This window comes from Chiloscyllium plagiosum, chromosome 43, assembly GCF_004010195.1.
Source record: "Chiloscyllium plagiosum isolate BGI_BamShark_2017 chromosome 43, ASM401019v2, whole genome shotgun sequence".
Taxonomy (NCBI): Eukaryota; Metazoa; Chordata; class Chondrichthyes; order Orectolobiformes; family Hemiscylliidae; genus Chiloscyllium; species Chiloscyllium plagiosum.
In genome coordinates this window covers 4,174,966-4,198,723 of record NC_057752.1, presented here as the reverse complement: position 1 = coordinate 4,198,723, position 23,758 = coordinate 4,174,966, and positions in this window count along the sequence as shown.

Here is a 23,758-nt window from a genome sequence, read left to right as displayed (position 1 = left end):
CGGCAATTGGATAGGTACATAGATAGGTGCTTAAGCTAGGACAAATGTTCGGCACAACATCGTGGGCCGAAGGGCCTGTTCTGTGCTGTACTGTTCTATGTTCTATGTTCTAAGTATTAAAACCAGAGGGAGAAAATTATCATAAGAAATAGGAGTAGGAATACACCATTTGGCCTTCTGAGTCCTGTTCTGCCAGCCAGTAAGAGCATAGCTGATCTGATTGTGGACTGAACTTCATTTTCCTGCCAGTTCCCCACAAACCTTGATTCCCCTTTAGGTCAAAATCTGTTCTGCAGGTAACCTTTCACAGACATCTTGGAAGAACAGGACAGATCTTGTTTGTCAGGTCCACATTTGTGGACAGTGTGCTATCTCAAACATGCAGGATGGCAAATTATGTAGAGAAGGGAGGGATATAGGGACCATTTCTATCACTTTAGGAGAGAAAATTGGAGAGGTGAGACAAGTGCAAACGCATTACAAATGACAATGTGACAGATATACTGACTGCTGTCAGACACACCTAGAGTGGCTTTCCTGGTGACAGTACTCCTCCTTGTGTTGAGCTGTTGTTTTGTTTTTCATTCTTTTTGCCTTTCTACTTCTAGATTTAAGGTTTTTGTGTCATTGAATTTGCAAGGCACAAGGTTTTTCTGGAATCCACATATAGATGGTGTCATGCATGCCTTTCAATGTGATCTCACTATTTTAATTAGGATGGTGCCCTTAATCAGTATCAAAAGGGACCTCAGGGAGATTTAAAAAAATTAATTCACATTTAGGCAAGCAGCAGGGAAAGCTATCAAAAATCCTTTGGTGATTCCTCCTTTTCCTAACCCACTCCCCACCCAACCCACTCAGGCTAATAACACTGTTCTTATAGTCAAAATCCTGGAACCCCCTCATAGCATGTGGGTGTACCATCTCTACATAGACTACAACAGTTTGATAAGACAGCTCACTATCACCTTCTTGTGGGGCAATTGGGGATGGATAATAAATGCCAGCCCTTACCAGCAATGCCTATTTCCCAAGAGTGAACATTTTTCACTGTTTTGGCTGTAATTCAGCAACTCAACAGTGTACAGAAATTAAGCCTGGCATATGTGGTTCTGTCCCATGCCATTGTGGCTCTTTGACTCACATCCCATCAATTAGGAATGTAAGTAATGAATAGGGAGCCCATTATTATGAAGATGGGAAAACATTTGTTATTTGCTGTCTCTTAAGCAAATCTTAGCAGGACTTGTACACTTAATGGCAAAATTCTAGGGAGTGTTGCTGAACAAAGAGACCTTGGAGTGCAGGTTCATAGCTCTTGAAAGTAGAGTCGCAGGTAGATAGGATAGTGAAGAAGGCATTTGGTATGCTTTCCTTTATCGGTCAGAGTATTGAGTACAGGGGTTAGGAGGTCATGTTGCGGCTGTACAGGACATTGGTTAGGCTACTGTTGGAATATTGTGTGCAATTCTGGTCTCCTTCCTCTCTGAAAGATGTTGTGAAATTTGAAAGGGCTCAGAAAAAATTTACAAGGAAGTTGCCAGGGTTGGAGGATTTGAGCTATAGGGAGAGGCTGAGGCTGTTTTTCCTGGAACATTTGGAGGCTGAGGGGTGACCTTTATAGAGGTTTATAAAATCATGAGGGGCATGGATAGAATAAATAGACAAAACCTTTTCCCTGGGGTGGGGGAGTCTAGAACTAGAGGGCATAAGTTTACGGTGAGAGGGGAAAGATGTAAAAGAGACCTAAGGAGCAACCTTTCACGCAGAGGGTGGTATATGGATGGAATGAGCTGCCAGAGGAAGTGGTGGAGACTAGTACAATTACAACATTTAAAAGGCATCTGGATGGGTGTATGAATAGGAAGGGTTTGGAGGGATATAGGACGGGTGCTGGCAGGTGGGACTAGATTGGGTTGGGATATCTGGTCGGCATGGACAGGTTGGACCGAAGGGTCTATTTCCGTGCTGTACGTCTCTATGACTTTATAATTAAGGGTGGTGCAATAACATTGGTATGCAAATCCCCACCATCATGGAGTGATGGGCATGATGTCAGCAGTTTTCCATGGCACTGAAATATCTATCTGAACCATGTTATTGAGAGGAGGCAGTATGCCAGCTACTTTACTCAGAAAAGATGGAAGGGGACGATAGAAGAATTATCTGGTGTTCAACTAGAAAAATATCCTATCACTTGGGCCAGATGGAATTAGCAGTAGATTGTCCATTTGAACTGTTGAATATGCAATCTTCACAATTCGTAACCAAGGTAAAGGGAGGCGTTGGAATTGTAAATGATTTACAAATCTATTTATCTGTTTAAATTTATTGAGAAGTATCACAAACTGAGAGGTGTCATGGCAACACAAGCCTGAATGACATACTGGGTATGGTATAAATAAGATATCTGGAATCTTTTTGCAGCGTTGTCATTCTAATTTAGTTGGGCCACTACAGAAGAGTTGATGGAAGACCACAAAGCAGAAGGCCTCTAGCAGTTGAACTTCTGCAGAATTTCTCGAAAACACATCTGGTTTTTTTTTTTGACTCAAAAGTAAACAAGGAAGTAGCGTCATTTGGATTGTCTTCAGTCGAATAAATCAAAAGCGATTACCTGAAAAATCTACATAAAGGCGTACAAATGGACTTATTCCCTCACTGAATGCTATGTTGACACAATAAATAGAATTAAAATAAATTCGCAGCACAGAAACAGGCCATTAAGTCCAGTTGGGCAATGGTAAAGTTTATGACTCACATGGGCTTCCTCCGATCCAATTACATCTCACCTTCTCAATATATCCTTGCTTTTCTCCCTCATATTTCCCCTTAAATGCATCTATGCTATTCAGTTCAACTACCTCCTGTGGTAATGGTTCCCACTTTTGAACCATTCTCTGTGAAGAGATTCAATTTCTCTATCAATACTGGAGGGTGATTATGTTCTGTGATATAGGTTTTCACCTGGGCTGAACCCACCTTCTGGTGGATGAGGCTCATGATAGATCAGGTTAACATTCTCACTCGGAGGTCATAAAGGCAGCTGCAATTTAAGTTGAGGAAGCACTGAATTGGCATTAAGACACACTGATGGAGCAGAACAGAAAAAACCTTATTCTGTACTTCCATTTGCAATACTTGATGCCTGTAATTAGCTGGCAGCTTCTGGCAACCTGGTCTTTGCCAGTGTTGAAGCCTGTGACAGGGCCAGATACTCTTGCTTGCTTGTCAACTCTTAATGAATTGATTGATGGGCAATTAGACAAATTATTTTGGTTGTAAGGGTGGCATGGTAATCGCTACCTAATAAACTTGCACCCCCACTTTAAATGCTATCAGAAAATCATGAGTCATTACAGCACAGAAAGGTGTCATTCAATTCATTGAGTTCATAGAGTCATACAGGGGATTGGTTTAGCTCAGTTGGCTGGATTGTTGGTTTACAGAGCAATGTGACACCAACAGCATGGGTTCAATTCCCATCACTAGTTTAAGGTTACCATGAAGGACTCTCCTTCTCAACTTCTTCCCTTGCCTGAGGTCTGATGGCCCTGGGGTTAAATCATGACCAGTCACTTCTCTCTCTAATGAGGGAGCAGCCCCTATGGTCTGGTAGGACTGTGGTGACACAACAACATGAAGAGTCATACAGCACAGAAATAGACCCTTTGGTCCAACTCATCCACGCTGATCAAATTTCCCAAACTAAACCAGTCCTATTTGGCCCATATCCCACTAAACCTTTCCTATCCATGCACCTGCCCAAATGTCTTTTGAATGTTGTGACAGTACCTGCATCTACCATTTCCTCTGGCAGTTCATTCCACAAGCGAATACCTTCTGTTCAAAGTTTGTGCGAAGATTTGTAGCTCGGGTGCTCGTTGTTGTGGTTCTGTTCGCCGAGTTGGAAGTTTTTGTTGCAAACGTTTCGTCCCCTGGCTAGGCGACATCATCAGTGCTTGGGAGCCTCCTGCGAAGCGCTTCTTTGATGTTTCTTCCGGTGTTTATAGTGGTCTGTCGGTTGTACAACCGGAAGCGGCAGGGACAGACCACTATAAACACCGGAGGAAACATCAAAGAAGCGCTTCGCAGGAGGCTCCCAAGCACTGATGATGTCGCCTAGCCAGGGGACGAAACGTTTGCAACAAAAACCTCCAGCTCAGCGAACAGAACCACAACGAATACCTTCTGTGTGAAAAGGTTGCCCCTCAGTCCTTTTTAAATCTTTCTCCTCTCATCTTAAAATTATGCCCTCTAACTTTGAACTCCCCTAGCCTAGAGAAAAGACCTTTGCTATTCACTTTATTTATGCTTCTCATAATTTTATAAACCTCTATAAGGTCACCCCTCAACCTTCTGTGATCCAGTGAAAAGAGTCCCAGCCTATCCAGCCTCTCATTATAACTCAAACCCTCCAGTACCAGTATAATCCTTGTAAATCTTTTCTGCACCCTCTCCAGTTTAATAATATCCTTTCTGTAGCAGGGTGACCAGAACTGTACACACTACTCTACTCTAAAAGTGGCCTCAACAATGTCCTGAATGACCTTAACAGGACATCCCAACTCCTATATTCAATGAACTAAGGAGGCAAGCATGCCAAATGCTTTCTCTACCACCCTGGCTACCTGTGATGCAACTTTCAAGAAACTATGTACCTGAACCCCATATTAGTTTTCTACAGAGCATTCAAATAAATCCTATTCTCCAGCTTTATCTCCCTAACCCTGCAAGTTAATTTCCCTCAAATACCCATCCAATTTCCTTTTGATATTATTCGCCATCTCTGCTTCCAACAGCTTAATAGGTTGCACATTGTAGATCATTAATATGGTTTAACTGAACTCACAATCCCTTCTATTGCCACTTCCTATAAAGGAGATCAGACTTAGTGAATTTTGCTGTGATGATCAAAATGGAAATAACTTCCAATTCCCTGGTACTGGCTACCACGTTTCCCCAGCCTATCCATTGCTGTTTCTGTACATAATACTGATTTTAAAAAAAAATATACTGTAAGATCAGCATTATTTCTTTAGGATCATCACCAGCCTACAGTCCCACCCATTATCCCAGCTCACCCATACTTGTTCTTACAAGTAAATTTTAGAACTGCCAAGAGGTAATGATGTAATGTGTCACAGATTAGCTCTTGAGACGAAGGCTTCTCAACCCTGAACAAGTCCCCATGCCAACCTACTTTGATTTTTTTAAAGCTCTGCTCTATTAAGAAAAAAACTAAATCTCTCTCTGCATTTCCCTAAATATTGAGATTTTGTAAAGTACTAAACTGTATTTGAGCCACAATATGGCTAGAACCATTTCATGGTGGTCTAGTGGTTAGCACTGTTGCCTCTCAGCACCAGGGACCCAGGTTTGATCTCAGCCTTGGGTGACTGTGTGGAATTTGCACATTCTCCCCATGTCTGTGTTGGTTTCCTCCCAAAGCATAAAGATGTGTAGGTTAGGTGGATTGGTAATGGGAAATTCAGGGTTACAGGGATGGGGTGGGACTGGGTAGAATGCCCTTCAGAGGGTTGGTGTGAACTTGATGGGTTGAATGGCCTGCTTCTGCACTATGGGGATTCTATGATCTATAACTGCAAGCACACTAACTAGTAATTACTTAATTCATTTTAAAAAACCCGAACAGTGCCTATACTTCAGAAACTACACTTTGGGATATCCTGATATTGTAAAAGGCACTAAAGAAATAGTAGTATAGTTGGCTCTGGTATAGTGAGTTCTGTTCTTCTGCGATCTTGCGTTGTAAGAAAATAGTAGTTGTGGATATGTTCACCGAGCTGGGAAGTTGATTCACAGACGCATTCGTACCCTTTCTACATGATATCCTCAGTGCTTTGGAGCCTCCTGTGAAGCGCTGCTGTACCGTGTCTTCTGGAATTTATTTTGTTTCATTCCTGCTGCTTCTGGTTGCTGGTTCCGGTTGTTCTTTGCAGTGGTCGGTATACTGGGTCTAGGTCAATGTGTTTATTGATGGAGTCCATGGATGAGTGCCATGCCTCTGGAAATTCTCTGGCTGTAATCTGTTTAGCTTGTCCTATTATTGTGGTCCTTGTCATCTGTGTATATGGCTACCAGGGACAGCTGGTCATGGCGTTTAGTTGCTAGTTAGTGTTCATCGATGCAGATTGCTAGTTGTCTGCCTGTTTGACCTATATAGTGTTTTGTGTAGTCTTTGCATGGAATCTTGTAAATTACATATGTCTTGCATATGAAGGGTATAGAGCTGAAAATGTGTTGCTGGAAAAGCGCAGCAGGTCAGGCAGCATCAAAGGAACAGGAGAATCGACGTTTCGGGAATAAGCCCTTCTTCAGGCGTTGATTCTCCTGTCCCTTGGATGCTGCCTGACCTGCTGCGCTTTTCCAGCAACACATTTTCAGCTCTGATCTCCAGCATCTGCAGCCCTCACTTTCTCTATGAAGGGTATAGAGTCTTTTGTTCTGGGAAGTTGTTGTCTGAGCATGGCTTTTGGTTTATCGGCTGTCATGAATCCAAGTGGTCAGAAAAGTCTGGCTGTTAGTTCTGAGACATTTTTTATATAAGATAGTGTGGCTAGTGTGTTAGGTCGTGGCATGTCCTCGAAGCTTTGTTTGCCTGCTTGGCATCTGTGGATGAGGTTGTGGGGATATCTGTTCTTGGCAAAGACTTTACACAAACCTTGAATAAGAAAATAGCGCAATAGTGGTGCCATTTAAACTAATGGGCTGAAATCACGCTATAACAAATACAGGGAAGGAAAGTTCATGTTCTACAAATAACAGTGTAAATTCTTCAGTCGTGTTAAAGCCAATTTGCATTGAAGAAACATGTGCTATGGCAGATCCTCGTGTAGATTCCTCAGGTTATAGAAGAGGCCATTTGGCCCGTTGAGTCTAATGCAAGCCTTTCTTTTTCCTCTTCTCACTAAAGATTCATCGACAAATGACCCATTAAAATCTGGATTAATTACACTATCATTCAAATGTAGCACATCTAAATACCGACAAAGTAAAGCAGATCCTTGCAAAATGTGGTGAGCTTTAAGTTTTAATAACAAAACCTTTAAACTGTTACAATAATCACAAGATGTTTGTCTACAGTGTAATCTTGAACAATAAACAACGTATCTTATTAGGTGTAAGACTCCTCACATAGAAAAATGTCTCATTTACATATAACCTTATCTCCTCAAAATTTCTACAATTCTGCTATCAAATGTGCAAACATGATCAGCATCTTGATTCTGAGCATAGGCGGAGGAATTACGCTCCACATCAGACTAATCTTATTAGTAAATGGGGGAGAAAGATGCTCTTACTGTCTTTGTCTTTTCCCTTCTTTCTTTACCTTCAAGGTTTTCCTTCCTCTTTGTCATGACATACTTGGGAGGGTGCATTGATATCAAGCCCCTCTGCCCCTTTGATCGACACAGTTATCAAAATGTAACTGAACTACGAAAATATCCAATTTTTCTGTCTGACTGCTACCCAAGACCAAAATGAACTGTAGGAAGTTCCTTCAAAACCGTAAAATAGCTCTATTTAGTTTAATATTAAACTCTAACAAGAATGATAAAAGAAAGGATTTGTAATTTTTCTAACTTAAACTTTACCCCTTTTAAATGCCCACACATAGACACGCAAAGAGAACTGAACAAGGCATAAATATTATGTTAAAAATCACACAACACCAGGTTATGGTCCAACAGGTTTATTTGGAAGTACTAGCTTTTAGAGTGCTGCTCCTTCATCAGTACTTCCAAATCAACCTGTTGGACTATAACCTGGTGGTGTGTGATTTTTAACTTTGTCCACCCCAGTCCAACACCGGCATCTCCACATCATAAGTATTATGAGTGGAGGAAAAAAAAGGGAAACACAGTTCTGTATCACTAGTCCAAATCACAAAAAAATGGATGTGTTAGTTTCACAATCCTTTTGATTCTTCAATAATACCAACATGTTACCTGCGCATCAAAAATCAGTTTTTAGTTCAGTGATTGATTGGTTGGCCTTTTTTTTTCTTTCGGTTTTAGAATTCTTTCAGCATCTCTAAAGATAGTTTACTTGCTTTTCAGACAGAAATTGGAGAAAGCAACTTTCGAGAGAACGGGGACAAGGAGAGAGATATTGCTGTAATCAACGTCTGTATGTTTCCTTACTTTTCTGTTTTCATTTCCCTGTGTTAAGCTGTAGCCTGACCAAACAGAAGCTTGTTACTGCGCCAAGATCAACCCACAACATATGGTCCCAATTTGTCTGGACTCGATGTCCCCAAAAGGTAATGTCTTCTTATATGCATCAGTTAGTTTCATTTGATTTTTCAAGCTGCAAATAACTCCATGCACACTCATTTTAAAAATGGTGTCCACTTCTCTCATTTTCAGTCCTTAGTCCAAAAATAAAACTGGTCTCTTACACATCAACAGTATCGCTTGAAAGGATCAATGCTGACTGAATGAACAGTGCTAGAAGTTATGCCAGGAACCATATCAGGTATACCTAAAAAAATAAAGTCCGAAACAAAAACAGAAATTGCTGGCAGCATCTGAGAGAGGAAAGCAGAGCTAATGTTTCTTCTTTCAGTGTCTCTTCTTCAACCTGATGAATATAGGTCTTCTTGGCAAAGCCAGCATGTATTGCCCATCCTAGAAGGATGAATAAATCAGGTATCACAGCAATCAAGACTACCTTTATAGTTCTGACTTAATAATTTAAATTTCACCAGTTGCCATGGTATTTCAGCCCATGTCCCCTGATCCTTAGCCTGGGCTTCTGGATTACTAGCCGAGTGATATTACCACTACACCATCATCTCCACTGGTGAAAGAAAGCAGCTGAAAATGTGCACTGTCCCTCTTTGGAGCTGACCCATAAAAACTAATTCAGAATTTTCAGGGTGACTTGCCATCTTCAACAGAAAGATATGCAGAGTCTACATCCGGGATTCAGCAGTGCAACACATTATAAGGTTGCCGATTGATGCCTTATGGCAAATTCCTTCAGTGCAACATAATACATAGAGTTAGAAAAAGGAACAATTTGCACTTGTTTCTTTACTGGCACACTGAAACTGTAGAAAATGTGAGCAGACAGTACACTGTAGAAATCTCGTTAAATGTCTGCACATATCAGACCCTGACAAACATTTCAGAAATTAAATAGCAAAGGCATGACCTAGACCTGATACTCTTACTGTGGTCAGTTAAACTGCAGTGTTTCATAGCTTTGGATAGGCCTCATTTTGAATGGCAAAATATGTTGAAATATGGGACGCATCAGAGAGGCCACACCTTGCATTAATTCTGTAGGTGAAGTATCCAGGTGACAGAAAATGGGCATGTATTAGCAGCAACTCAAAAGGGGAAGAGAGACCAAAGGATCTAGTTATATTGCTGCAGCACTCCGAAATACCCTATCATATGCGTTTAAAAATCAAAGAAAAATGTTCATTTGTTTTACTAACAAAATAGGGTGCTGGCGGCATTAGAAGATGTGAAGCAGCTAAGAATAATCTCAGCTAAGAAATTAGATCTGACAAGTTATAGCTGAAAGTGATCACTCCCATACCACATCCAACAAAGAGGGTTGCTTTTCCTTAAGGGCATGTTAACGCCTTTTTGAAAGTTTCAGTCTGCTGAGTCTCAGGTATACCATATATGGTTATTATTCAGGTACAGTGGCTTCCAAGCTTCTGTGTTCATTACATTGGGAACATGGAAATGTATAATAGCAACTTCAACTAAAGAGATGCAAATAGGTTCCTTTGACTGCCAAAAAAATCTAACCTGAGGGAAAATGTGAAGCCTTTCTTTTCACTGCTCTGTTACATTGAACCTTAAAAAGCAGCGTTCATATTGTATGGCTCAGTCTTAAAGAGTTACTGCCATTATTTTTTCAGCTCAGTGGAGTATCCAGAACAGATCGGAATAGGTCTTTGGAAAACAATCAGTGGACGAGCCATTGGGGTTAATTTTGACTTTAGATGGCAATCTAGGATCTGCTGACCATTAGACATCTATCACAGTGGCTTATGAACACCTCTTCTTGTGTCTCTGTACATTGTTTGGTGTAGAATACTGTTTGATAATATTCCAGTGAAAGTGCCTTGAGGCATTTTGCAATGTTAAAAAAGGTGCTATATAAATACAGTTTGCTTCAATGAAAATTCAAAAATCAAAGTTTTACATTCACACAGTCAATTGTGCACACGTTTGCATTGCTAAAGACACTCAACAGTCTTTTGCGAAGTTTTTGTTTAAACCTTTTCTCGAGTTAATGTAGAAGCAAATGATCCTTTTGCTGTTATAGATATGACAAATAAGATTCCAAATTTTTTTCAGAAATAACAGTGCACCCTCGAACTGTTAATCATGAAAGAAAGACTTGTATTCATATAGTACCTTATTGTGTCTTTCAGAAACATTTCAAAGTGCCTCACAGTCAGTGCATTTTAATTTTCATAGAGTCCGTATAGTGTGGAAACGGGCCATTCAGCCCAACAAGTCCACGCCAACCCACCGAAGAGCCATCCCCCTACTTTTTTTCCCTGTAACCCTACATTTCCCAGGACTAACACACCTAACCTACGCATCCCTGAATACTGCAGGCAACTTAGCATTGCCAATCCACCTAACTCACACATCTTTGGAGTGTGGGAGGAAACCAGAGCACCTAGTGGAAACCCACACAGGCACAAGGAGAACATGCAAACTCCACACAGTCACTTGAGGGTAGAATTGAACCCCGGTCCTTGGCACTGTGGAGCGACAGTGCTAACCATTAGCCACCATGCTGCTCTCTAAAGTGCAATGAGTGCTATGTAATAACAACCTTGCTCCCCGGATCCCACAGCAATAGGATGAAGGCATAAATTGTTTTTGGTGGTTTATTTTTTAAATCATTCACAGAATGTGAGCATTGCTGGCCAGTCCAGCATTTATTGCCCATTGCTAACTGCCTTTGAGAAGGTGATCAGCCACCTTCTTCAATCACTGCAGTCCTTGTGAAGTTACACATAGTGATTTTTTTTTTCACATCAGTTTGACGATTGAATGGCTTGCTAGCCCATTAAAAGACATTTAAGAGTCAACCAGATAACTGTGGATCTGGAATCACATGTAAGCCAGATGCCCTTCCGTAAAGGATATTATAGTAACTCAGATGGGATTTAAGCCAAGCCAGTGGTTTCATTGGACGAAATCTTGTATTTTATTGGCTAAGTCAAAGTCATGTCGCTTTTTTTGGAGAGTTTCTTGCCATGAGACCTAACAAGTTCTCTCGCCATATCTTGCCAAACCTGCCACATGAATTATCTATGATGCCTCTGTGGCGTATCTCACATGCAATTTCCCACCATGTGCTGATCTCAGTACAACTCACCATAGAGTGGATATCCTGGCATCTCTTGTACACATGCCATCTTCAAAAGCCTGAAGTGCACACAGATAAGCACTGTTAATCTGGAGCTGCTCTGAACAGTTGCAGACATTTGCCCCAAACATGGAAGAAAGAGGGAAATCAGCACCCTGCCTTGTGGGCAGGGTTCAGAAAGTCCTGCTGGATAGTGTGGTACATAGGTGGGACGTCCTCTTCACCCAGCAGTGGAGGACATAACACCAGATCATGCCCAATCTCATCCATGGTTACCATCCGACTCAGTGCAGTCTCTGAATCTGGAGGAATGCCCAGCGCTGTAGGCAGAAGGTCAGTGACCTTCCTCACCCTGCCAGCGTAAGTGCCACCATCATCTCTCCAATACCTCTTACTCTATCTCTGCTCCTGTACCCATCTCCCACCCACTCTGATGCTCTATCACTCTCTGTATTGCCTGGACCATCTTCCCCACTGGCTCTGACTGACCCCAACTTCCCACTAACCCTGAATGACTTCTGCCTGCTACTCACTCATTTAGAACACTTCCCCACTTGAACCATCTGTGGCACTTACTTTTATCCCTTTAATACCTGTGCCTCTCTCTATTTCCAGGAGGACAACAGCCCACAATTGGGCAGAAAGGGTCAAGACAAGTGGTATGCTGCCTGTCATTTTGACTCCTTGCCCCTTATGTGGCGAATAACCTCATTCTAATTGGTCCAGGACTGGAGGTGGAGATTGCCTTTGACCTTCTGTGTTAGGAACCCTTTGACATGACTGAGGCCCGCTTACAACTACAATAAGGTATCCTAGCTTTGTGGCTGCAGTAAATGGAATGACAGCAGTCATGACAAATCAAAGAAATGCAGATGCTGAAGATCTGAAATAAAAACTTAAATAGCTGGAGAAACCCAGTGGGTCTGGCAGTATCTGTGGACAGAAAGAAGAGTTAACATTTCGAGTCCAGTAACTCTTCTGAATCAGTAATAAGAATCTGATATGTCTGGCAGAGGGAGCAAACTGCAAAAAGGCAAGGCAATACAAGTCAGATGCTGTGAGAATCTAGGGAGGCTCCGTGAGTAATTGCTATGATAGCAAGCAAAGAGCCTGGAGAAGCAGCCTAGCAGAGTCTGCAAATTGGGTGCATGTCCCTGAGCACAGTGTTTTTGCTGTGCCATTATGATTGTTGCTGATGGAGAAAGTGAGGTCTGCAGATGCTGGAGATCAGAGCTGAAAATGTGTTGCTGGAAAAGCGCAGCAGGTCAGGCAGCATCCAGGGAACAGGAGAATCGACGTTTCGGGCATAAGCCCTTCTTCATTCCTGAAGAAGGGCTTATGCCCGAAACGTCGATTCTCCTGTTCCCTGATTGTTGCTGATGCAGCCCGAGGTGCAGCATTGAAGTATCCTATAAGTGGATTGCAACTGTGCCTTGAGGATTCTGAGAGATTGGCATCAGACCTACGCTCGTGTATGGGGTGTGTGTAGCCAGTGCCTGTGTAAGGTGCCCTTAGATGTTGGTGCCTGGGTTCCAACGTGGACATCATTTAGAGCAAGCCGAATCCACCAGATGCTCATTTTGATTTCTTGTTGAGTTTTCGCCACGTCTGGTTTATTTGGCACATTTGATAAAATGGTACTCTGAATATTGATGAGGTATGTTGTGGTATTAACAAGATGTTTAACAAACAATAATGACTGTCAGTTGGCATCACACCATTGCCTAATGAGAATCTCATCATACCACTTGTGAAAATCATAGAAGATGGAACAAAAGTTCTTGTGGCACAGTGGTAGTATCCAGAGATGTCATAACACACCTTTGATTAAAAAATAATTTGATTAAAAAAATCTAAAATCCCCCATACCAGGCAACATCCTGGTAAACCATGTCTATACCCTTTCCAAAGCATCCACATCCTCCTGGTAGTGTGGTGACCAGAACTGTACACAATATTCCAAGTGTGGCCTAACTAAAGTTCTATAAAGCGGCAACATAGCTTGCCTATATTTATACTAACTGCCCCTTCCAGTGAAGTGATGAATTTAAAGGATCTTGTACCAACAACCAGCAGAATGAACATCATATATAAAATACCCTGCAAGGACCACAACAGACACTACATTGGACAAACGGGCAGGAAGCTAGCCACCAGGATACATGACCAAGTAGCCACCAAAAGACATGACCAACTATCACTGGTATCCATACACACAGGCGAAGAGAGACACTGATTCGACTTTGAAAATACATCCATCCTGGGACAGGCTAAACAAAGACACGCACAGGAATTCCTAAAGGCCTGGCATTAAAACTGGAACTCCATTAACAAACATATATATTTGGACCTCATTTGCCAACCTCTCAGAAACAAAACCGGAAATGATATCCCCTACCACAACAAGCCGAGACAGATAAATAGTAAGAGGGACAGAACACCAGCAGAGGCTCACTGATGATGTTACCTAGTATGATGACGAAACATCTGAGAACAAATCTCCCAGCTCAGTGAGCAAACTTACAACCTATTTCCACTGGTTGGGGATTCTAGAACTGGGGGACATAATCTGGGAATTAGGGTCAGATCATTCAGGAGAGATGTTAGGAAGCACCTCTGAACACAGAGGGTGGTAGAGGCTTGCAACTCTCTTCTACAAATCGCAGTAGATGCTGGATCAGTAATGAATGTTTAAATTTGAGATAAATAACTTTTTGTTAGACTAAGGTATTAATGGATATGGGCCAAAGGCAGGTATATGGAGTTAGGCCACAGATTAGCCATGATCTCACTAATAGCAGAACAGGCTCAAGGGACTGAATGGCCTATTCCTGTTCCTACTCACCGATCCACATTGGCTGTCAGTCTGGCATTGCCTAATATTGCAATACATGCTGATTTTCAGATCTCTCCATGGTCTCTACTTTCTGTATCGCTGCACTGTCTTTCAGCACTACAACCCTCCACGACTTCTGCGTTCCTCCTACTTAGAACCCAAGAAGAGTCATATTCAACTCAATACGTTCTCTCTCCACAGATGCAGACAGACTTACTGAGTCTTAGAGTCATAGAGATGTACAGCACGGAGACACCCTTCGGTCTAACTCATCCATGCCAACCACCTATCCTAACCTAATCAAGTCCCACCTGCCAGCATCCGGCCCATATCCCTCCAAACCCTTCCTATTCATATACACATCCAAATGCCTCTTAAATGTTGCAACTGTACCGGCCTCCACTACATCCTCTGGCAGCTCATTCCATACACGTACCACCCTCTGCGTGAAAAAGTTGCCCCATAGGTTTCTCTTTTATATCTTTCCCCTCTCACCCTAAACCTATGCCCTCTAGTTCTGGACTCCCCACCCCCAGGGAAAAGACTTTGTCTATTTATCCTGTCCATTCCCCTTATGATTTTATAAACCTCTATAAGGTCACCCCTCAGCCTCCGGCACTCCAGGGAAAACGGCCTCTGCCTATTCAGCCTCTCCCTATAGCTCAAATCCTCCAACCCTGGCAACTTCCTTGTAAATCTTTTCTGAACCCTTTCAAGTTTCACAACATCCTTCCGATAGGAAGGAGACCAGAATTGCAAGAAATATTCCAACAGTGGCCTAACCAATGTCCTGTACAGCCGCAACATGACCTCCCAACTCCTGTACTCAATACCCTGACCAATAAAGGAAAGCATACCAAATGCCTGCTTCACTATCCTATCTACCTGCGACTCCACTTTCAAGGAGCTATGAACCCAAGGTCTCTTTATTCAGCAACACTCCACAGGACCTTACCATTAAGTGGAAAGTCCTACTCTGATTTGTTTTTCCAAAATGCAGCACCTTGCAATTTATCTAAATTAGTCTTGCCAGCACTTTCTGTTTTTATTTCAGATTTCCCGATTTTGCAGGGTTTGTTTTTTGCTTTTATTTTAATAGTCTCTGCTGTTGTTTATATCTATATAAGCTTCCTCCCACACCTCTTTATCCAATCCTATCAGTATTTCCTTCTAACCATTCCAAATCTCTACCTTAATATTTGTCAACAAGGTATAACTGGCTCCCACTACTATTAATTCTGGCAGAGCCTCTTATCTTGAAGGCTGCTAGCATCATTGTTCTTCCACAAACTAGAAAGACAGCTTGAAACACACAATTCTTTACATGTACACAAAGCATTCTTTGTTCACTCCACCAGCTTCTTTCATTCCCTCAGCCCTTCCACCCCACTGTTTTGAATTATCTGTTGCTATAAAGTGCCAAACTCAAACAATTATTTTCAGTGAAATTGCTGGATCAGACAAGTAAATCCTAATTTAAACTCCACCCAACAAAATCTTTTTGCCACTTAGACAGATGCCTGTAATGTATTGGGAGTGATTTTTAGTAGTGAAACTGTAGTGCATCTGTTGGAAATACCATAAGTCAGGACGTAAATCTTTGCATCTAATTAACACAATTAGTGCAGTGTTTTACAACAATTAAAGAAGTATCTGTGAATCTTTGTCCATTGTTTTTGTCAGAAGCACTTGAAGATCACACTGGAAAGCTTGCTGAGCTTAAACCCCTAGCAGGCATCTTGTGGAACTTGATTCACTGTTCAGTTCTGATCCAATGACTGATTGTAATGGCTATAGCTTTCAACACTGAACACCTTTTCCCATGTTATTTTCAAACAGGTTTCAACAACAATAACTTACATTTATACAGTGTATAATGCAGTAATACGCCAAGACAATTCACAGAAGCTTTACATAGATACTTTAAATGACAAAAATAGATGCCAAGCTACAAAAGGAGACTAAACAAGTGAAGCTGGGCCAGGGAGTTGGTTGAAAGCAACCCTTAAAGCAGGAGAGAGGACATCTGATAGAGGTTTTCAAAATCAGGAGCGGGCTAGAAAAACTGGATAGCTGAAACTGTATCCACTTGTAAAAGGAACAAGAACATGAGGTCATAGATTTAAAGTGATATGCAAAAGGAGCAAGAGTGATATGAAAAAAATCTTTTTAACAGAGCAAGTAGTTAGGTTATGGAACGCACAGCCTGGAAATGCAATGGAGGCAGGGTCAATTCAGGCATTCAGCAGGGAATTGAACTATTTGGATAGATATAGTGTGGAAGGGTATAGGCAGAAAGGCTCTAGGTAGTGATGCTCATTTGAAAAGATGGTGCAGGCATGACAGGCTGATGGCCTTCTTCTGTGCTGTAACAATTCTGTGACTGTGAGATGGTGGATGGGCTTGGGGAAAGAATTCTAGAGTTCAAGGCCAAGATAGATTGAAGAAATAGCCACTAATGATGTGATGAACAGAGTAGGGGTCACTCTCTTCTGCAAGCAGTTCCAGCACCTGCTGCAGTCAGAATGTACCACACCTTTTAAGAGCTACAGGCTGACTTTAAGCAGTGTAGGCTAGCTTTAAGTGATGCTCCCCTGATGAGGAATTCAGTGGTTGCATGCAGCTTTCACACAAATCATCAGCCAGCACAGGTTGGTTTGCTACCTTTGTTGGAAGCAACAGATGTGGGTTACTTATGCATTCATGATTGTAATTTTTCATCTCTACTTGCAACGTTGGCAAGTCTGGAAAATTCAGCCCAGCGTTAATGATTCAGGTCTTTATCAGTTCTAATGAATCGACTTAAACCATCTCTCTCTGTAGATGTTACTTGACCTGCTGATTATTTCCAGCACATTCTGTTTATTTTATCTTCAAATGCAGACTTGTTCCAAAGTATACTTCACGTTCTGTTGGTTCTTAGTTAACACACTTGTGAGAACAGCCCTAAAACAGGTGAACGAAGGAATGGAAAATAAATATTACCTTTATTGAATCAAATTACAAAAAAGGGCTCAGGACAGAAACATTAAAGGCTTTGTGCAAACATCTGTGGAATTGAAACAGTTTGCAGGTGGGATTAAGGCTGTTTAAATGCCCAACCAATATTTTTCGTGATAAAAAAAAACTGTACGACGGACTGCAATGGTCTTTCCTAATATATTGCTACATCATTAAAGCTTAAGTCTAGATTTTTGCATTGACTTTTAAATTCTTCACAGATCTGAATGATATCAAATTCCTTGCAACATTTACAAGTCACTGTCTCCTGAATCTGTAATAGTAGAATTTATAAGTAGGTATATACTATTTTCATGAGGTGTGGGTACGGGTTCAAGTCCAGCATTTGCTCTTGAATTGGATTGAGTGACTTGCTGGGCCAACAACAGGCAGTTAAGATTCAACTAAAAGAAAACAGAAATTTCTGGAGAAACTCAATAGTTCTGACTGCATCTGTGGAGAGAAAGTAGAGTTAACATTTCGAGTCCAGCGATCCTTCTTCAGATTGTGCCGGGTTTCACCAGCAATTTCTGTTTTGTTTGTTTCAGATCTTTGCATTAAAAAGTTCTTTATTTTAATGTTTAATTAACTGCAACATCTCTTCCAAGTATACCGTTCTGAAGAATAGCCACTGGACTCGAAATGTCAACTCTGTTTGCTTTCCACAGATGTTGCCAGACCTCCTAAGTTTCTCCAGTGATTTCTGTTTTGATTGTTTCAGATCTCCAGTATCCACAGTACTTGTTTTATTTTAAGATTCAATCACATTACTGTGAGGATCATATGGAGGCCAGACCAGCCTCGGGGGCGGGGGGGGGGGGGGGGGGGGGAGGTTTAAGGATGATTTTTTTTACGACATAGATTTTTATGGCAATTGATGACAGTTTTATGGTAATTATTATCACATTTACTTTTCAATTCCAGATTTTTATCAATTTAATTTAAAATTCACCTGCTGCCATTTAAATTTACATTTCTTAGATTACATATCAGTAACCTTACCACTATGCTACCATTTCTCCATAGATATATTAATAAGGGCCTCCAGTAGCTTCTGAGATGATGTTGCCTCAAGTCTAGAAACCTCAGTACATTCTGTTAAAGACTGGGTGGTGCATGAGGGGGTGAGAGGGGGCGGTGGGGATGAACATCCGATAGAATCAGGAATTAAGATTTTCTCACTGACACTATGGCTGGCACCGCATAAGATCTGTCTCCCTGCCATTCTATCAGAGCTTCATATGGGAGCTCACGCCATTGGTTGCATCAATGGAAGTCAATTGAAAATTTCAAAATTGTGATCAATAGATTTTTGTTTGGTGGGGGTATTAATAATTTAGAACTACAAGGCCTAGTTAGGTGACAGCTGGAATACTGTGAACAGTTTTAGTCCCCTTATCCTCACTGGCATTGAGGACAGTTCATAGAAGATGCACTAGGTAGATATCAGGTATGGAGGGGCTGTCTTAGAATAGAGTCCCTACAGAGTGGAAACAGGCCCTTCAGCCCAACAAGTCCACACCGACCCTCCAAAGAGTAACTCACCCTTCCACCTGCACATCTTTGGACTGTGGGAGGAAACCCACACAGACACAGGGAGAATGCAAACTCCACGCAGACAGTTGCCCAAGGCTGGAATTGAACCTGGGTCCCTGGTACTGTGAGGTAGTAGTCTAACCACTGAACCACCATACTGTCTCAGAAGTACGGGCGGCACGGTGGCACAGTGGTTAGCACTGCTGCCTCACAGTGCCAGAGACCCGGGTTCAATTCCCGCCTCAGGCGACTGACTGTGTGGAGTTTGCACGTTCTCCCCGTGTCTGCGTGGGTTTCCTCCGGGTGCTCCGGTTTCCTCCCACAGTCCAAAGATGTGCAGGGTCAGGTGAATTGGCCATACTAAATTGCCCGTAGTGTTAGGTAAGGGGTAAATGTAGGGGTATGGGTGGGTTTCGCTTCGGCGGGTCGGTGTGGACTTGTTGGGCCGAAGGGCCTGTTTCCACACTGTAATGTAATGTAATGTAATGTAATCTAAGTCTAGGTTGAGTAAATGGGGCCTGTACTCATTGGAATATAGCAGTATGAGAGGCAACCTTACGAGTAAATTTTATTAGAACTAGTTATTAGTTAAAAAAACAAAAAAAGTCGCAATGACTTTGGTGGTGGGAAAATTGCTCAGTTGTGCATAATAGCACCTCTGGGTATAAAATAAACAAAACAAAAGCAGATCCCGTGTTTTATCTCCACCTCCAACTCCATTTTGATTTAGTCCCTTTCTACTCTCCCTGCCTCTCCTCACCATTGATAGTTTGCATTAACCATAATGGGTTTTGCTTGTAAATACTCAATTGGATACATGAGTGATTTACTGGTGGTGGCTATTAGTTTAAAAAAAAGCAGAAAAAAAAGCAATGCTGATTTTGGCGATGGGAAGGTCAGTTATGTGTGGTAACACTTCTGAGTAGAACAAAAAATAGAGCAGATTCCGTGCTTTATTTCCTCCTCCAATTTCATTTTGACTCAATCCTTCACTCTCTTTCACTTTTGATGGTTTGCATGTACATATTCAATTGACTACACCGATGACTTGCTGGTTGCTATTACTTTTAAAAAAAAAAGAAGTCACAGTGATTTTGGTGGTTAGGAGGTTATTCATTTGTGTGTGATAATACTTCTGTGTTGTGGTTCTGTTTGCCGAGCTGGGAATTTGTGTTGCAGACGTTTCGTCCCCTGTCCAGGTGACATCCTCAGTGCTTGGGAGCCTCCTGTGAAGCGCTTCTGTGATCTTTTCTCCGGCATTTATAGTGGTTTGAATCTGCCGCTTCCGGTTGTCAGTTCCAGCTTTCCGCTGCAGTGGCCGGTATATTGGGTCCAGATCGATGTATTTACTGATTGAATCTGTGGATGAGTGCCATGCCTCTAGGAATTCCCTGGCTGTTCTCTGTTTGGCTTGTCCTATAATAGTTCGGCCACTGCAGCGGAAAGCTGGAACTGACAACCGGAAGCAGCAGATTCAAACCACTATAAATGCCGGAGAAAAGATCACAGAATCGCTTCAAAGGAGGCTCCCAAGCACTGAGGATGTCACCTAGCCAGGGGACGAAACGTCTGCAACACAAATTCCCAGCTCGGCGAACAGAACCACAACAACGAGCATCCGAGCTACAAATCTTCGCACAAACCTAACACTTCTGTGTCAAAAAAAAGCAGACCCTTTTATGTTTATCCTTGAGTGTCATTGGAGAGGGAGCACGTGGTGTCCACCAATGTTCTCATTGTATTTAGAGAAAGGTGGTCACTGGGGGAGATCCAGTGCTTTATTTCCCCTTCAACTCCACTTTGATTTAGTCCCTTCCCTCTCTTCCCCTCATCTTTGGTTTCCATTACCCGTAATGAATTTTGCTTGTAAATATTGAATTGGCTACATGGTGATTTTACTGGTTGTGGTTATTAGTTGAAGAAAAAACGCAAAGAAAACAGTCACTGAGATTTGATGGTGGGAAGGCCATTCAGTTATGTGTGCCAACACTTCGAGATAGAGAAATAAAAAGAAAAAAAGCAGACCCTCTTTACTGCCGAGGATACAGTACTTTATTTCCCCCTCCAACTCTATTTTGATTTTGCCCCTTCCATCTCTCCCTTCTCCCCCTCACCTTTGGTTTTCATTGCTCATAATGTGCTTTGCATGTTAACATTGATTTGCTACACAGGTGATTTTACTGGTTGTGGTTATGAATTGAAGAAAAAGCACAAAGAAAACAGTCACAGTAATTTTGGTAGTGAGAAGGTCGCTCAGTTGTGTGTGAAGAAAAACATGAAACAAGACCCATTAATTGGCTACACAGGTGTTTTATTGGTGGTAGTTGAAAGGAAAAAAATCACAGAAAACAAAGTCACAGTAGTTTTGGTAGTGGTAATGTCACTCAGTTGTCAGTAATAGCACCCCTAGGTGAAAAAAACAGCAAAGCAGACCCCTTCCCTATCTCTGGTCCAGGAGACCTGTGTTCAAGTCCCACCTGCTCCAGAAGTGTGTAATAACATCTTTAAATAGTTGATTTTTTAAAAAAACGTACAAAGCTGACCCAAGGACTCTTGTCGAATAGTGGTAGAGTCCCTATCACTGATCCAGAAATCCCAGTTTCAAGTCCTGCCTTCTCCAGAGATACATAATAACGTCTCAAAACAGGTTGATTAGAAAATAAAGAAGACCCAGCAATTAATAGTTTAAAAAAAATGAAAAGATGTCCTGGTGATTTGGTAGAGTCAAGCTGTTTTGTTGTATGTAGTAACACTTCTGGAAAAGAGAGAAAAAAAGTATAGCAAACCCAGCCCCAACCCATCATCACTTTGATGGTTTGTCCTGTCTTTAATGGGCTTTGCATGTAAATGTTTAAATTGCTGACATGGATGAGTTACTGGTGGCTGATAATAGTTAAAACCTAAAAGGTCATGCTGATTTGATGGTGGGAAGCTGTTCAGTTGTGTGGGCTCCTGAGCCCAGAGCTCATCTGCTACGGCTGCTTTTCCATTTTTTTCTTCTTTCACTATTTTTTCAAAAAACTTTTAACCTTTCTTTTGTGGAGAGCTTTGACAGCATCAAGGTGTCCAGCGCATTGGAGGCAAGGTTTGTTCCCAGTGACGGTAGCGGAAGGAGATGAGTTTGTGTCAGAGCAGTGGCAGAGGGAGGCAGGTTTGTGCTCAGTGCGGGACCCGGCAGCTTTAGTGATAGCTGATATGCTGAGATCAGTCCAGCACAGATTCGTGGTGGCTGCGTTGCCGGTCGAGACAAGATGGCGCCGAAGAATGGCGATATAGTTCTGCAGCAGCAGCACACCAAAGGGACTCCAGGCTTATTGCTAATGTAACACCCTTATTCAAAAAGGGAGGGAGGCAATATATGGGAAATTACAGTCATAGAGATGTACAGCATGGAAACAGACCCTTCGGTCCAACCCGTCCATGCCGACCAGATATCCCAACCCAATCTAGTCCCACCTGCCAGCACCCGGCCCATATCCCTCCAAACTCTTCCTATTCATATACCCATCCAAATGCCTCTTAAATGTCACAATTGTACCAGCCTCCACCACATCCTCTGGCAGCTCATTCCATACTCGTACTACCCTCTGTGTGAAAAAGTTGCCCCTTAAGTCTCTTTTATATCTTTTCCCTCTCACCCTAAACCTATGCCCTCCAGTTCTGGACTCCCCCACCCCAGGGAAAAGACTTTGCCTATTTACCCTATCCATGCCTCTCATAATTTTGTAAACCTCTGTAAGGTCACCCTCAGCCTCCGATGCTCCAGGGAAAACAGCCCCAGCCTGTTAAACCTCTCCCTATAGCTCAAATCCTCCAACCCTGGTAACATCCTTGTAAATCTTTTCTGAATCCTTTCAAGTTTCACAACATCTTTTCGATAGGAAGGAGACCAGAATTGCAAGAAATATTCCAACAGTGGCCTAACCAATGTCCTGTACAGCCACAACATGATCTCACAACTCCTGTACTCAACACTCTGACCGATAAAGGAAAGCATACCAAATGCCTTGTTCACTATCCTATCTACCTGCGACTCCACTTTGAAGGAGCTATTAACCTGCACTCCAAGGTCTCTTTGTTCAGCAACACTCCCTAGGACCATACCATTAAGTGTATAAGTCCTGCTAAGATTTGCTTTCCCAAAATGCAGCACCTCACATTTATCTAAATTAAACGCCATCTGCCACTTCTCAGCCCATTGGCCCATCTGGTCCAGATCCTGTTGTAATCTGAGGTAACCCTCTTCACTGTCTACTACAGCTCCAATTTTGGTGTCATCTGCAAACTTACCAACTGTACCTCTTATGCTCGCATCTATATTATCTATGTAAATGACAAAAAGTAGAGGACCCAGCACTGATCCTTGTTGCACTCCACTGGTCACAGGCCTCCAGTCTGAAAAACAACCCTCCACCACCACCCTGTCTTCTACCTTTTGAGCCAGTTCTTTATCCAAATGGCTAGTTCTCCCTGTATTCCATGAGATCTAACTTTGCTCGGAGAAAGTGAGGACTGCAGATGCTGGAGGTCAGAGCTGAAAATGTGTTGCTGGAAAAGTGCAGCAGGTCAGGCAGCATCCAAGGAGCAGGAGAATCAACGTTTCGGGCATGAGCCCTTCTTCAGGAATGAGGAAAGTGTGCCAAGCAGGCTAAGATAAAAGGTAGGGAGGAGGGACTTGGGGGAGGGGCATTGGAAATGAGATAGGTGGAAGGAGGTTAACGTGACGGTGATAGGCCGGAGTGGGGGGAGTGGGCGGAGAGGTCAGGAAGAAGATTGCAGGTTAGGAAGGTGGTGCTGAGTTTGAGGGTTGGGACTGAGACCAGGTGGGGGGAGGGGAAATGAAGAAACTGGAGAAACTGGAGTTCATCCCTTGTGGTTGGAGGGTTCCTAGGCGAAAGACGAGGTGCTCTTCCTCCAGCTGTCGTGTTGCTATGGTCTGGCGATGGAGGAGTCCAAGGATCTGCATGTCCTTGGTGGAGTGGGAGGGGGAGTTGAAGTGTTGAGCCA